Source organism: Mycteria americana, chromosome 2, assembly GCF_035582795.1.
Source record: "Mycteria americana isolate JAX WOST 10 ecotype Jacksonville Zoo and Gardens chromosome 2, USCA_MyAme_1.0, whole genome shotgun sequence".
Lineage (NCBI taxonomy): Eukaryota > Metazoa > Chordata > Aves > Ciconiiformes > Ciconiidae > Mycteria > Mycteria americana.
Genome location: NC_134366.1, coordinates 36,834,972 through 36,850,138, shown reverse-complemented (window position 1 = coordinate 36,850,138; position 15,167 = coordinate 36,834,972). Strand labels below are relative to the sequence as shown.

At 43.4% G+C, this 15,167-nt stretch overlaps 1 protein-coding gene across 4 annotated transcripts in view; it reads right to left on the bottom strand.

Moving 5' to 3' along the window:
* Positions 1 to 1,587, bottom strand: part of PALS2 (protein associated with LIN7 2, MAGUK p55 family member) — a 63,102-nt gene extending 61,515 nt beyond the window's left edge. For 3 of the 4 annotated variants that reach the window (XM_075492999.1, XM_075492997.1, XM_075492998.1), the window contains exon 1: positions 1,394 to 1,586. The gene's annotated coding sequence lies outside the window, so the exon portion shown is untranslated. Of the gene's footprint in view, positions 1 to 1,393 lie in introns of all 4 variants that reach the window. The other variant, XM_075493002.1, reaches the window with a different exon arrangement.
* Between the last annotated feature and the right edge of the window lie 13,580 nt (positions 1,588 to 15,167).

The window sequence follows — 15,167 nt, the reverse complement described above, 5'->3', positions numbered from 1 at the left end:
CAATAAGACCAGGAGTAACAAGAACAGTCTAACCTACACAGGAGCCAAATACATGGGATAAACCTTATCTCTCCTCTTTAGGAACAAACTCATTTTTCCTCTGCCAGCACATTGACGGTAATGAACCACATAAGCATCAGAGCCTGAGCAAAAGATACATGCCTCCTTCCTCCTCACCACAGAGCAATAGCCTAAGCCAACTGCCTTAAGAGCCAAGACAGAAGCTATCCAAGTCAGCTCTGACCCCTGGACAGCAGCAATGTCATCCATGCACCTTCCCACTTACATTATAATGCTACTACTGTATATTGCACCTTCCTCAAAGAAACTAGGAGGCTGTTGGCTTTTTTTCAGTGCAGTTTCTGGTTAACGTGCGATATCCACCACCCAGCCACACATGTGCATGTCTCTATAAAGCATTGATCCAGATAGGCTCTCTTTCACCAGCATCTCCACCAACAGCTGTAACATCGCAGAAAAGGTGCAGATATTTTCCTGCATACAGAGCACAACACCACAGGCTGAACTCTGCCACAAGCTTTGTACATCCTTGGTGCCTCTCCTACCACCTACATCCACTTGCCTGTAGTACTAGTACAGAGACCAAGGAGATGACAGCACTACTGGAAACTCCTGCCCACACGATTACAACCACATTTTCTCCCCTTTCCCCAGTCAGAGGCAGACGGAAGGGGAGGGATGACTTCCTCGGGAGGAAAATAAGCAGGGAAAGGCTGGGGCAGAGATCAAGAGAGGAGGAATCACCCCAAAGGGAGAGCAGATAATCCCTGAGAGGCGAGGCTGCGGAGGGGCATAACAGGGGAGGGAGGGACGGGGACAGCGAACCGGGGGGATAATCCGGCACAGAAGGGGGGAGATAATCCCCTCGGAGGAGGGGGGAGGCGGAGGATCCCGGAGAGGGAGGGGCGGGAAATCTGATAATCTCCAGGACGAGAGAAAATACCGGGAAGGGGGTGGGGGAAGGAGGGTGGGCGGGTAGATAATCCGGAGCGGCAGATGAAGAGCGAGTCTCCCGGGGACGCATCCGGAGGCGGGAGGAGGAGGGTTAATCCTCGCTCTGGGGGCAAAAATCCCTCTTCCCCGACTCCGGCGCTGCCATGTTCGCTTCCCTGCAGGCCCGCCCGGCACCGGTACCTGCGGGCGGGCGGCTCTTCCCCCCTCACGCCACACGCACACGGGGCGCCTCAGCTCCAGCCGCCGGGGCAGCGCGCCCCGCTCCGGCCGCCCGGCCCCGGGGCAAGGGGCTCGGCCGGGATTGCTGCGGGACCCCGCCTCCCACCACCATTTCCCCGCCGGCTTGAAGGGAGAGAGAAGCGGGCGGACGAACCCTCCCCCCCGCACACGCGACCTCCTCGCCGGTACCGCAACTCACCGGCTGGCACCGGCTCCGGCTCCCCGTCCCCTCCTCAGCGGGCGCCGCTCAGCCCCATCTACGAACTCGGGCGCGCGAGCTGGCGGTTGGCGGAGGGAGAGCGCGAGCCAGAGGTGCCGCCGCTTCCCCCGCCGGCTCCGCCGCCGCCGTCCCTGCCGCTCGGCGCGCGCCGCCGGCGTGGCTGTAGCACGCGCTCGCGCTCCTCCTCCCCGGCGCGCGCGCGCGGCCTCCGCGGCGGTGGCGCGCGAGCACCTCCCCCGCCTCCCGGAGCACACGGCTGGGCGCCTGAGGGGGCGCGCGCGCCTCTGCCTCGCCCCCCGCGCCCCCGCCCGCCGGCCGGCCTGCCCGCCCGCCCGCCTGCCTGCCGCCGCCCCCCGCGAGTGCGTGTGTGACGGGGGCTGTGAGTGTGAGGAAGCCTGTGTACGCGTACGTGAGAGAGGGCGAGTGTGTGAGAGCGTATGTGAGAGAACGGGGCGCGTGCCTGCGGGAGTGCGTGTGAGAGAGCGTACGTGTGTGACACCGCGTGTCAGAGTGCGTGTGAGAGAGGGGGCGCCTATGCGTGTGGCTGCGCGCGTGAAGGAGAGAGCGTATGGGCGTGTCAGGGAGGGAGTTGGTGTGAGAGGGCATGAGCCTGTCCGCGTAGAAGCAAGGGTGTGTGAGGGCGAGCGTGCTTGTGACGGGGAACGCTGGTGTGTGAGAGAGCAGGCGTGTGCGTGTCCCCGTGCTGTGGAGCAGGGAGCACACGCACTCCCCGGCTGGGTTTGGTGTCGGTGTTTGCCGGGGCAGGTTTGGACTCTCCCCGGTCCTTGTCAGGAGGGGACACGCCAGCGTTGCACTTGGTGCTGCCTGTTCAGTCACCAAGTGCGAGAAACACTGGCAAAGCGTAAGTCAAGTATTTCAAGGGGGGTGGGGTGGGAATTTCCCCTGATACTAATAACATCCAAGACCACTGAGATGGAAACAGCACTGAAAAACCGATTTGCTGCACTTCTGATCATTGTTTACTTTAAACATGTCGGTTGTTTTGAACAGTGATAACAGACTAGCTTTCGCTTATTGCTTCTGGTTGATTTTGCGGAGACTCTCACCTTTGGATACTCTTGGACTTTCTGAAATTTGAGTTGCGAACACTAGGTCAGTCTTGCATGCACGAGTCTCACTAAAGCCGGATCTATATCTAAGGGTCAAATTTGCCCCAGAAAAGAAAATGTTCACATCCAAAACAATACTTCATTACTCAGCTTGTTTTCATTCACTGCTTTCCTTCTCTTAACAACTTTTCCAAAAATTTTTAAATCCAAGTGTACAGTTTGACTGTAATCTACTTAATTATGCTGTTTTAAGAATACATGACAGCCTGGTGTGGCATACGGTAACCCTTAATAATAAGCTGTCTGCAATTCACACTGGCTTTTGCTTTGGGAGCCACTGGGGAGAAGGGAAAGCCAGAACTATGTGGGAGTAGAGTTTGAACAGAAAATCCACTAGGTATCGATTTTCATTTTAACAGGTTCAGATTGTGCTTTCCTACCAGATAACAAATAAACTGATTTTTATGCAACCAAAGATATCAAAAGAAGCAGCATATCTATGATGGGCTTAATTAAAGAAGTTGTGCAACAGCAGCCAGCAGGTGGAAAACCTTTCTCAGATTGACCAATAAAGATACATCAAGTAAATAAGATCTTGCTGCCCTCATCTTAGGAAACCAGCATGTAAAATTTCTTTAGGAATTATTTTTACTTACTCTTCAAGTTACAGTAGCTACCCTGTACTGAGAGCTTCACAAGCATGTGGAATTATGCATCCCCAGGTCGAAAGAGCTTACAGCCCTCCTGTGATTTCTCAGTAAGAAAGTCCAAATTGAACACATTTTTGGTAATTTGCTTCACAAGCAGTTATCTTTTCCTTATTAAACTGGAAGGAAACATAACGCGTCATGAGGGATTCTAAGCTAAGTAATGACCTACGACCCTTTTGGTGTTTGAACCCCTGCAGCTACAATGGAAAAACTGATAGGCATAGAAAATCTTCACACCCCGAAAAATAACTCCAGATCTTTCACTATCCTTTGCCCCTCATTTATTTTTTGTGATGTTCTAATGGAAAACCTTTTGAACCAGAGCCACAAAATGCATAACTGTCATCTCGTCCTGTATTTCACAACTCAACATCTTGTTGACTTCTTCTCTTACAGTCCCTGCATTTGAGGAGGCTGAACACTATTCTATTAAGGAGAAAGGGCTGTAGCAATTTATGCTGGCACCTTTCATGATATCCTGACTTTACCTTCATGGCCAATGAAAGAAAATCACTTCGCTGCAAAACTTAGAGATTCCTTATTATGGTTCAACTCAAAGCTTGAATCCAAACCTGTGAAACATGAGAGCCCATTTTTGGCTGTAACAGAAATATCTAAACACAAAGTACTTTGACTGCTCCACAGCCTTTTGAACGTCTTCCATGCTGGCCTCTGCAGCTGCTATTTGGCTATTAAAGCCCTTTAGGGAATGTGTCCCAAATGCTCGCACAGCATTTCTTGTCCACTACTTAATCCATTTGACCCGTTAGGGTCAAGAAATAAACAGAGATGTATTGTTTTAAAGAAGAATTTAGAAATTGATGTTTACCCTCTGGCAGGAATTATCATATCCTTTTGGCTTTTTATTACTTACATTCACATGCTGCTCGTAACAGAAGTCCCCCGTCCAAGGATGGTCATTAGGACCCTGATGGTGCAGTTCAATCTGGTAGCTTTGCATCATTCCTGCAGTGCAAAACGATTGTAAATCTCTCTTACCCATTTAACGGGCAATTACTGCACTTCAGCCAAGCCTCACCCTGTTCCCAGTTTATGGCAGAGAAGACGGGGACCTGGCCAGGGCTGACTTATACCCCAGCAATTTCTGGCTGGTGATCATGGTCAGCCAGGCATAAGTTAGAATAGTGCCAAAGCTGAGTTGCTTTATGCCAGGGATTATCTCAGTCTCTGTCTAGCCACAGGATTCAGGGAGCAGAAAGACTGTATGGTAGGTCAGCCCCAGCCCTCATACTTTTGGGCTGATTGATTAGTATTCACTTGAACTGGAGTTTATGACCCTACAGAGCTTTGAACTCTGCCTTTGATGATACAGATCTCACTCAAGCAAAAAGTTTCTTTTACTATGAAGTCTGATGCTCCTCTCTGTAAAACTGCAGAGAATAGGATTGCTAATGTTGTGATAGTTCTCTGCTGGTGCTACAAGTAACATGGTAGAGGTCTTTCTCCAGTGTCTTTTGGTTTTACTAGGGCTCCTATCCTGATGTAGAGGCATTACAGAAGCAGACACTCCAGTGTACAAAATTTGGGAAGGAAGGTGATGTGATTTTCAGTCCCCTTACAGTTCTGGGTGTACAAATGGGAAACAAAACCTATAATAACCACCAGCACCACCGCATTTGCTTAGTACTGGAGGAATGATCTACTGGGTGATGTCAACTATGCCAAATTTTTCTTTGTCTTATGCTCTGCAGAATTCTGGGTCTGAATTCTGAATTCTCTGTCACTATTCTGATTACTATTTTAAGGACAAAATGAACAGATGTGCCCACAGAAGAGCTGCTTCTTTGATTTAGTTCCCCTTTTTATATTTAATTGTTGTGGGAAACTGATGTGGAGCACTTAGAGTGAAGGACTTTGAGACACTGCATTTTTTAAATGAAGTTTTAAGGTGATTGCTGGCATATTCTGCAAGTCCAGTGTTCTGTGTACTTTAGTTTACTAGTGTCTAACTTGGATAATCAGTTGTTATGATCGGTCTTCAGACAGCTGGAACTCTAGACTACTTCTTTATTTGATAACCTCTAAAATATGCTGTCTTCATCACCTGATAAATTACAGACAATAAAGCATCAGTTTCTTTGCCATGTTTATCAACGTTTGGGAATCTTATGACAATAACTTGTTTATGTATCCACTGGCATGCCATCCAAGATCATCATCATCAAAACAGTGAGGGTCTTTTTATGAAGTTCTTTGTGCCAAAGAAATGAGTGAGCGTTTTTTTTGGTGTACAGTATGATTTCATGTCTGCACACAAAACATCATTCAAGATTTTCAAAAAGATCCAGCAAAGACAGCAAAATCTATAAACTACTTTTCTTAAGAAATTGCATGATTTTCCAAACTGCCCTGGAGGAACTCATCAAAAGATCACATGGATGATTACAAATATTGAAGATAAAATAAAAAGTTTCTTGTGGGGGGAGGAGGATGATCAAAACCACAATAATTAGGAGAATGTTGATTTACATGGAAAGGCAATATGAAAGAATAAAAGGAGGCAGTACCTACAGAGTTAAAGGCTATACATCTAATTCCTATGCTATTTTCATCACTGAGGTCTGTTTGCATGTGGAATTCAACTCCACAGGAGGAGATAATCAAGACAAATAGTATGGCTTTATTTTTAAAAGGGGTGGATAATTTCATGGCAGCTTACAACATTGGTAACTGGGCAAGCTAAGATAATAAGGCTAATCAAATCTCATGCTTCACAGCACTAGTTCCCTGCGGGGTCAGAAAAATCTTTCCACTATATACAACACTATATAATTAGCAAGGTTATTATTGGGGAGCAGAGGTACAGCCTTCTAAAGCAACAAGCTTTTACCATTATCAGAGAACATAGGCTGTACTTAGCCAGATAGAGAAAAGAACATTATTTTCTTATGCCACTTCTGCTCCTCTTCCCTGTCAGAGTTTTAGAATTACAATACTTGGGTTTGTTAAAAAAAAAAAAAGTATTTCCCCTGAACATGATTACCTAAGTACATTACTGTCTGAAATCTGTCAAAAACTCTTACACCTGTGACTGGTAGCCCAGTTCAAAAATAGCTGTCACTGGCTGGACACAGGAATGGTATTGATTAAGCTGTTGCAGGTTGCAAGTGCACATTGCCCTCTGGCTAGGTCAGTAATGTTACAGAATTTGCTTCTCAGTAGTGGTTTAGGCAGAAAGACATAGTCCCAAATGATGATCAGCTCTTAGCTAGGAGCTGAAATGACATGCGTTTGGAATATTTAATTTTGGAAGTACTGTTCATTTTCTTTAATTGCCTGAACATATTGTTGTAGGTGTTCTGTGTGTATACTTGAATTTTATTTTCCATCAGTGTGTGCATCAGAGAAATTATATTAGCTGCAAGTGAAAATATTTATCTATTTTGTTCTGCAAAATTTATGTTCTCTATATGAGTGTGATACTCTTTACGAGTTGTGTTTTTTTTTTTTCTTGTGAAGTGGAGGAAGCAGAATAGCAGAACAACATCCTTTGAAAACTTATATTACAAAAAGAACTCTCTTTCTATGAGCTATACCTCAGATACAATGTGTAAGCCCCTATCTAAAAGATACTTATTTTAAATGTACTAATTATTTTCAGGCGACCTATTCTTTTCCCCTGTGCACAACCTATGTGCATTCTCAACTTTTAGCCCACATACTGTTCAGAGCAGGAAAAAACCCAAAACACAACCTCACCTCCATCTTGAAATTTGGGTTAAATGACAAGAAAATCTAAAAACATGAGAAGAGCTTATATAAAGATAATTTCAAGCTTTCTTCACAGGTGCAAGAGTGCTAATCTTTCTTATATAAAGAATATTCAACCCCTTTCTTTCACTAGACTGCATGGCCATGCGCTGTAGAAGGTTCAATGAAGTTGAATTAAAAATAAAATTTTTGTTTACTCCTCGGGTCTCAGTAACAAGTTCAGTAAAGGATCTACTGTCTACAGTATCCTCCTGAATACAGAGTTAGGCACAAAAGATCCATAGAGCTGAACAATGAAAATGTGGATCTGTTGCTGAATAGGGTAGGTGATTTAGTGACAACGACACAGCTATGTTTTAGGTGCTCAATGCCTTCTTTCCCCTGTTCTTCACCAATAAGGTCTCCCAGGCCTCTGTGCAAGGAGGAAGAGAAGTACCAGCAGCGGATGAAAATCATGACAGGGATTGCTTGCAAGAACTCAGCTCATACAAGTCCATGGGACCAGATAGGCTGCATCTGAGAGAGGTGAGAGGGCTGGCTGATGTCCTTACAAGGCTGCTCTCTACCAGCTTTGAAAAGTCATAGAGATTAAAGGAGGTCCCTGACAACTGAAGAAAGGCAAATATTGCACCTATCTTCAGAAAAGGCCATAGGATGATTTGGGAAACTACAGGAGGGACAGCCTCACTTAGGTTCCTGGGAAAATCCTGGAGCAAGTCCTCTTGGAACAGATTTCTAGGCACACGAAGAAAGTGACTGGAAAAAGTCAGCACGTATTTACAAAGAATAAATCATGCCTTACCAACTTGAATGCATTTCTATGGTAAAATGACTGGATCTGTGGATGAGGGGAGAGCCGTGGATGTCAAGACTTTAGCAAGGCTTAAAAAGCTTAATAGACTACAGCAAGGTTTTTGACACTGACTCTCACAATGTCCTTTTACCCAGGTTCACACGTTTCAGTCTGGATGAGCGGACAACTGGATGGCTTGGATGGTTAGGCCCAGAGGGCAGTGGTTAATGGACCATGCTCTACCCAGAGGCCAGCAGCAAGAGTACAAGTGAAGTACCACAGGGGTCTGTCCTGGAACCTGTCCTGTTTAACATCCATAAGAATGACCTGGAGGAGGTGACAGAGTGATGGTTACTCAACAGGTGTGCAGATGACACCATGTTGGGGGTACAGTTAACATGCTGGTGGGGAGGGCTGCCATCCAGAAGAACCTCAACATGCTGGAGGAATGGGCTGACAGAAACCTCATGAAATTCAGCAAGGACAAATGCCAAGTCCTGCACCAGAGATGGACTAACCCCTGCACTGATCCAGGCTGGGGGAAAATGTGTCTGCCTGGTTGGGCAGCAGCTGTTCTGAAAAGGCCCAGGAAGTGTTGGTAGACACTGAGTTGAACATGAGCCAGGGGTGTCCTCTAGCAGCAAAGAAGATCACCAGCAACCCAGGCTCTATTAATATAGGAGGAAAGTCAGTATATTATTGCCCCCGTTACTTGGCACTTGTTAGACCACATTGAAATACTGCCTCCAGTTTTGGGATCCCCAGTACAAGAAAGACATTGAATAAACTGAAGCAAGTTCAGCAGAGGGCCACCAAGATAGTTGGGAGCTGGAGAACTTGGCTAGTGAGGAGAGGCTGAGGGAACTGGGCTTGTTCAGTCTGGAGCAGAGATGGCATTGAGGGGGGACATAACAGCAGCCTGGCAGTGCCTTGGTTGTTGGGAAGATGGAGCCAGGCTCCTCAGTGGCACATGACTGAAGGATGAGAAACAAAAGACATAAACGGAATCAAGAGAAATTCAGGCTGTAGAAAACCTTTTTCATCATTAGGAAGCAGTGGAAGAGTTTGCCAAGAGAAGTTGTACGGTCTCCATCCTGGGAGGTTTTCAAGACTCAGCTAGGTAAAGCCCTGAGCAACGTGGTATGCTCGCATAGCTGTCCTTTTTTGGACAATGAGGTTGGACTAGAGACCTCCTGGGGTCCCTTCCTATCTGAATTACTCAATGATTCGATGACTCAATGAGTTCACAACTTGTATACAAAACATGAGGAAAAGGAACTATGTCTACATGGAGAGAAGACAGTTCTGGCATATATGGTTTACCCAGTGAAATGATAAATCTTAAATTATACTGGGAGCACAGACGAGAATCCAGGCTACAACTACCCAGCTGTGCTGTAACAAGTTGGCTGTAGTTCCATACTCCCCCTTGTTTGCTCTCCTTTTGGCCTCAGCAACCTTGCACTCTTGGCTGCACAGCTTTAGGAGGAAGGCTTGCATGTTTTACAGTCTTTTTTGGCCACTAGCAAGTTTCTTAGTTTTTTCACTTTCCATAGCCTCCGTCCCAGAGAAGGACGTCCCCAGAGTGAAAAAGAAACCATGGCAAAATTCTGAAAATAATGCTTGCCAGATCTCTTGACAAGGTACTAATATCTGAAAATAATTTATTGAAAGAAAATGCAGAAATTCCCCTATTTCACCATCCTGTCTTCAGTCCAGGCACACAAAGATGAAATTCCAGAAAAATAAAATACAGACATTCTCATTTTCCCTAAGGTTTCCTTTACATTGTTAAAATGATGTCATTTACGCCCACTTCAAAATTCTTTTACACTACATGATGGCTGTAAAGGGACGCTAGTTTAAACAAAAATCAAGTCCCAAGAAATCTTGTCACATTCAATAAAATCAGAGTACCAATGCGGAGAATTTTAATTAAAAACTTCAAATAAACTCAAGGGAATCAAATCATTTGTGAACCTAAGCATATCAGAAAAGCCATGGCTCAGCGGCCTACATGAGTAGACTCAGCTCATTTCCTAACAGCGTTCTCCACCTTACAAAAAGTGTTGCCAGAGAGACTCTGCATCCTCTTGCTTCAAGGCGAAATTAATAGTTAGTTAAGGTCAGGAAGGTCCATCCCTTACAACAGAAAAATGAGCAGTATTAGCAGCTTCGGACTGCAAAGCCCTCTTCCCCAAGCTGCTGTTGTAGCTGTGGCTACAAAAGACAGATCTTTTCCTGAACTCTTTGGCTGCAAATCTTTCCAAGACAAAATACATTGCTGTTCATGTCTCCAGCTCAATGGGATGCCAGCAAAAAATTGTGTCTCCAGTGAAAATCTAGTAGAAGATAATAATTGTCAGTAGCAAGCATTGCTGCCTGTTCCCTGCTATCTGCCATGGCAAATTCATTTAAAGAAACCCACAAGTCAGTCTGGCAAAGATGACAGCAGCATCAGAGGACACTCTTCTGCCTGAATGAGGAAATAAAGAAGAAATAGTGAAGAAAAAATATGAGGCGATTTAAAAAGGTACATGGATTGGAAAGAGGAACAAAGGGAAAAATAAATAGTGATTAGGTATTTTACTTTTTAGAAAGGACTCATTTTACTTACAACCACATTTAGGGATCAAATTCTTATTTTAGACAGATGTAATATCATGGGAAGAGTAGTTAAGGAATTATTCCACCAATATTGATCTTACATAACTTCTGGTTCCTTTTCCTCTTTAATTTTCAAATGCTTTTATGAGTGTAATATGTAATTTTAAGATTTGAACCCGTTTGTCCTAAAAGTATTCGAAAGAAATCCAATTATGGCCACTACAGCAGACCAGGCTTTAAAAAAAAAAAAATTGACTGTAGGCACATGTAACACAATGTCTCCTTTTAAAGTCTAATTACTTATACTGCATGGTCTAAACAGACACAAAAACTGTACTTTTTGTTCCTGCAGTTAATTTCTTTCACAAAATTGCTTATCATTTGAGAAAGTTGGCTTGTAGGACTAATGGTATCCTTTTGTTCTGAGTTTTATATCCAGTCAAAACACCACTTTTGCTCTGGAGTGCATTTTGGAAAGCCAGGGAAAACTGGGCCTCCTGAACCTATTTGTGCAATTTCTTCTGAGGCAAGGGAATGGTTACAAAACAGATGTATGGAGCTTTACAATACAAATCTGTCTGTGGGAGCTACAGACAAAGCTCTTATTTCCTTTGCCTCAGACAAATTTCTGGCAGAGGAGGCAACTGAGAACAAAGCTGACTAAATGTGGGGCAGCACCTGCCAAAGGGGAGGTACGGACTTGTTACTTTATGTTTCTCACAGGACAAAGGCTGTTGGCAGGGCTGAATTTCTGGTTATTGGTTAAACTCTCTGATACAAGATACTATTTTTGCACATTACCTAGGAAATGTGGCAGAATTTCCGTCATTATCAGTCTTTGCGAACCTTCAGAGTATCACAGGTATGGTTCATCCTGCCTTGAGACAGAAACAGGGACTGTTTGACTTTTGAGGCCCTTTGCATTCCTAGTTTTCTGTCATTTATAGAGAATAATTTATAAGCCAAATGGAAATTATATTTATTCAGTGTTTTACATTGCACTGGATTATTAAAACATCACCTATGATCTTTTACACAAAAGAAGCTGTAACATATAAAGGAACTACCCTTTTTTACAGTATTTATCAACTATATACCCTTTTCTTTATTGTTTTCAGACTTGTTTATTTACATTTAAGCTCCATAAAGCAAGGATTATCTTCCGTCTGCATCTGAGCAGTGCCTAATCTGTTAAAACTCCACTTCTTGTTGGTCCCTAGGCGCTCCTATGAATAAAACTACTAAAAATAGTAAATTATGTTTCTTAGTTTTCAGCAACATTACATGCAGGGTCTGCTTTTTTGTTGCGACTTCAGATTTTAGCAGAACTTCTCCTAGGTGTTCTACTGCATTTTTATGCCTTTCAAAAGCTGTATACCCACCACAGGGCTTCCTTTCAACATCTTAAAGATTTTACTAGAAATCAAATGGTGTGAAGCTTAGGACTTTTTTTAAAGCAAAATTTAGAAACAGCAATGTCTGAAATTCACAGCTGAGTTAGTGCTATCAGAAAAGGGTAAAAATCCTTTTTCTTTTTTTTTAACAGACTTCCACTGACTTTTAATAGGACTTCCTTCCTACCTGGCTTTTCATTTCTCATTGAAGAAAAAAAAACCCAATCAAAAAATGAAATATGTCAATTAAAATTGAAAATTGGCAGCAGTAGTTTCCCAGGCATAAGACTACTCAAAGCAAAGCTAGATAATAGCGGTAACTACCTACAACCTTGTAGTGTATTTGACTTCAGCCTGAGAGAGACCAAATTACTTTATAAACTCACACACATGTTATGTGGAGATACTATTTAGTCTACCAGTCAAATACTGGAATTTGGAAGGGGGAGGGGAGAAGGAAAGAGGACATGCCATTGATATTTAACAGTGCACAGCTGTTTCAGAAAAAAAAAAAAATTAAGGAGTAAAGAAAGTATTCAGCTGTAGGTTGGATTTATGAAAGTGGTGCACAAAATTTGGCCAGGTCACAATCATGTGATTTCTTCTAATCACAACCAGGGATCAGGTTTCTGAATTTATATCTTATCTAGATTCCTATCTGTGACTGAAGAATGCAAGACAGGGCTCAAAGGCAGGGCAAAAGTGACTTATAGCAAGGCCAGGTGCAACCACTCTATAGATGCATAGCCATGTGCTTCTTCCATATCATGCGATCTCAAAAGCACACTGTACCCACTGGTACTATCGCAGAGGCTACAGTTGCGCCGTTTCTGGTTATCTACACTGACTTTGTGGCTGTTTGAGCTGAGCACGACTGGTCTTGTCCCAGTACAGGACAGAATTCAATCCACTAAGCACTGGGTGCAGGCTGCAGGACTAGACTTTCAGTTCGCTGCTGCTTCTGGGGGAGACGCATCCACTCTCAAATCACCAGTCCTCTCACTCACAAGAACTCATGTTTCCAGGTGTACCCCATGCCACTGCTGGTAAGGCCAGCAGTTGAGGTTGTGTAACAGCTGCTAGGCTTATTCCTCAAGCTGGAAATGAATTGGGATCCTCCAAATGCAAAGCAGACAAAATCAAAATCAGGCTTAAAAGGCCAAACGCCGAATGCAGGTATCAGCTGTTAAAAAACTTGAAATAAATGGTTAGAAGTTAGGATCTGCGGTTCCCATTCTTTCCCCAATGGTGAAGGCTCACCTCTGCTGCTTACAGCAAACGCAGCCGTGAGGGGCCGTGTCCTTCACAGCCACAGTCTCAGGAGTAAGACCTACCTTAGAAAGAAAGGGATATCAAATCATCATAGGGGATATGGCATAAATTAGTCCTTCCAGGGTTAGAGAAGTGTTTCTGCATTGCACTGAAAGCCAACATAGAGTTGGCAATCCCTACTGGGGACCCATCCTGTTGCTGGGATGTGCAGCTGTCTGCCCTCTCCCACTCACAGAAACAGAAGGGAACATATGGTTTCATACATCTATCTTCTGTGGCATGACCTTTTTTCCTCTGCGTAAGGGAAATGGAGCGTTGAAAAATCCTACCTTTTTAGCAGCGTATTAATCACCGAGTGCAAATTCGCAATCATCTAAACTAAACACTTGAGTTTGCTTTTTATTTAAAAGAAATCTTAGCCCAACAGATATGATTTGTGATTATCACTTATATTTCCAGTGTACTAGATTAAAATGACAGCTTTAAAAAATCATTCTAGAGTGCACTAGAAGCCCTCTCCTTTTACTACAAACTATTTTTCCCTAAATAGGAATACGAATTCATTGAAATATATTTCATTAAAATTGATGGTTTTTTGATAAACACGAGAGAACCATATTATTATATGAATAGCACACAATAAGGCATGTATTAATTGACCATTAGTACAGTTCTTGGGTAGCTGAAGTTACGCAACCTTGAGCTTCTTGAAGCACATGAGGTGCATTTTAATAGAACATTAAAACATGGCATGTTGTATCTTATTGCAATACATTATGGACTGAAACAAGCTGCATTTCGCTGGGAACATATTGACTGCTTTTAGCCTGAAAAATGGATGAGAACACTGTGTTCCATACATGTTGGGAGAACCAGAAAATTGTGGCGTTTCTCCCCAGTGACACAGAACTTTATGGAAAGATGTGAGTCATACCGGGTAGGAATCTGTTGCCTAAACTAAGACATTTTTGACACTGCAGGCAGCCTGCATGGTGTCCAGCTGTCTCTCCAGAAGGTGCCAGCCTCTTCTAGATTTCTCTTCATCTTCACTGTCATTTCTATGCAGATGTCTTACATACTTTATGTCATCTGAAGGACTTCAAATGCCTACTTGTTGGCACCTGAATGACTACCACTGCAACGTCTACCTCCTATAATAAACCTGCTAGGCCAGTACGTAAATAGTTCAGCCGTGAGCTATGGATGGACAGATGGATAGGTAAGCTCTCTGCAGCGCAATTTTTCAGAATTTCCATGGAGTTTTGTTGTTGAGGTGTTCTGGTTCTTCTAAGACGATAGGAAATAGGTAACAGAGCTGGTCTCAGTGCAGTTGTCTCAGCTGAGACAGCTGATGCATTTCTCACCAAGAGCGTCAAAGATTAGTTCCTGCAAGGCCTTCTCCATGAGCTTTTTGGCTTTTCCTCAGAAGGCGACAGGCTAAGGAAAACTGCCAACTAACACCTCATGAAGCTTCTCAAGCATCTGTGTCCTCTCTGTGGATATCTAACAAGGACAGGAGTTTCCACCCAATGTGTTGAGATTTCCTCTCGCTGTCACAATTCAGGCAGTGTTATCAGAGCTCAGAATGAGTTCCCGCTACTGCTGCAGACACTGGAAATGAGGGGAGAAAAAGCTTTTAAACCAGAACAGATTAATTTAGAAATGTTCTAAATTTACCTGCTACTCTAGTGGCCTCAGTATATTTTTTCTTCTTTTAGCGTATAAACTTTTACAGCATAGAGTTGTCTTTATATTTGTGCCTAGTACTTTATCAGATCTTAATAAACACATAATAATAAATGATCCCAAACTGGTATGCTGTGATAACTTACAAATATGGCAATGCTTTTGTTTTCTAGTGCATTAAAAAAAGATTGCATTAGTGCTACAAAAATAGAGTGAAGTAAATAAGCTATGACAGTATAAAGAAATGTTGGAGACAATGGAATCAAGTTAGTAAAAGAGCTTCTCTGTTTACTCAGAACAGAGTTTGATGTGCTAACTATTAAACATTAACGTATTATCTTGATGGATTTTGTACTTACTCACTTCAACATCACAGATGAAAAAGCTTTAAAAACAGTGCATTGTAATATGTGCTTCATTTATTAAAAATGTATGGGCAAAATAGATTGTATTTTTCATCCTCTTCACATTCTTGTCATTGTTCTCACA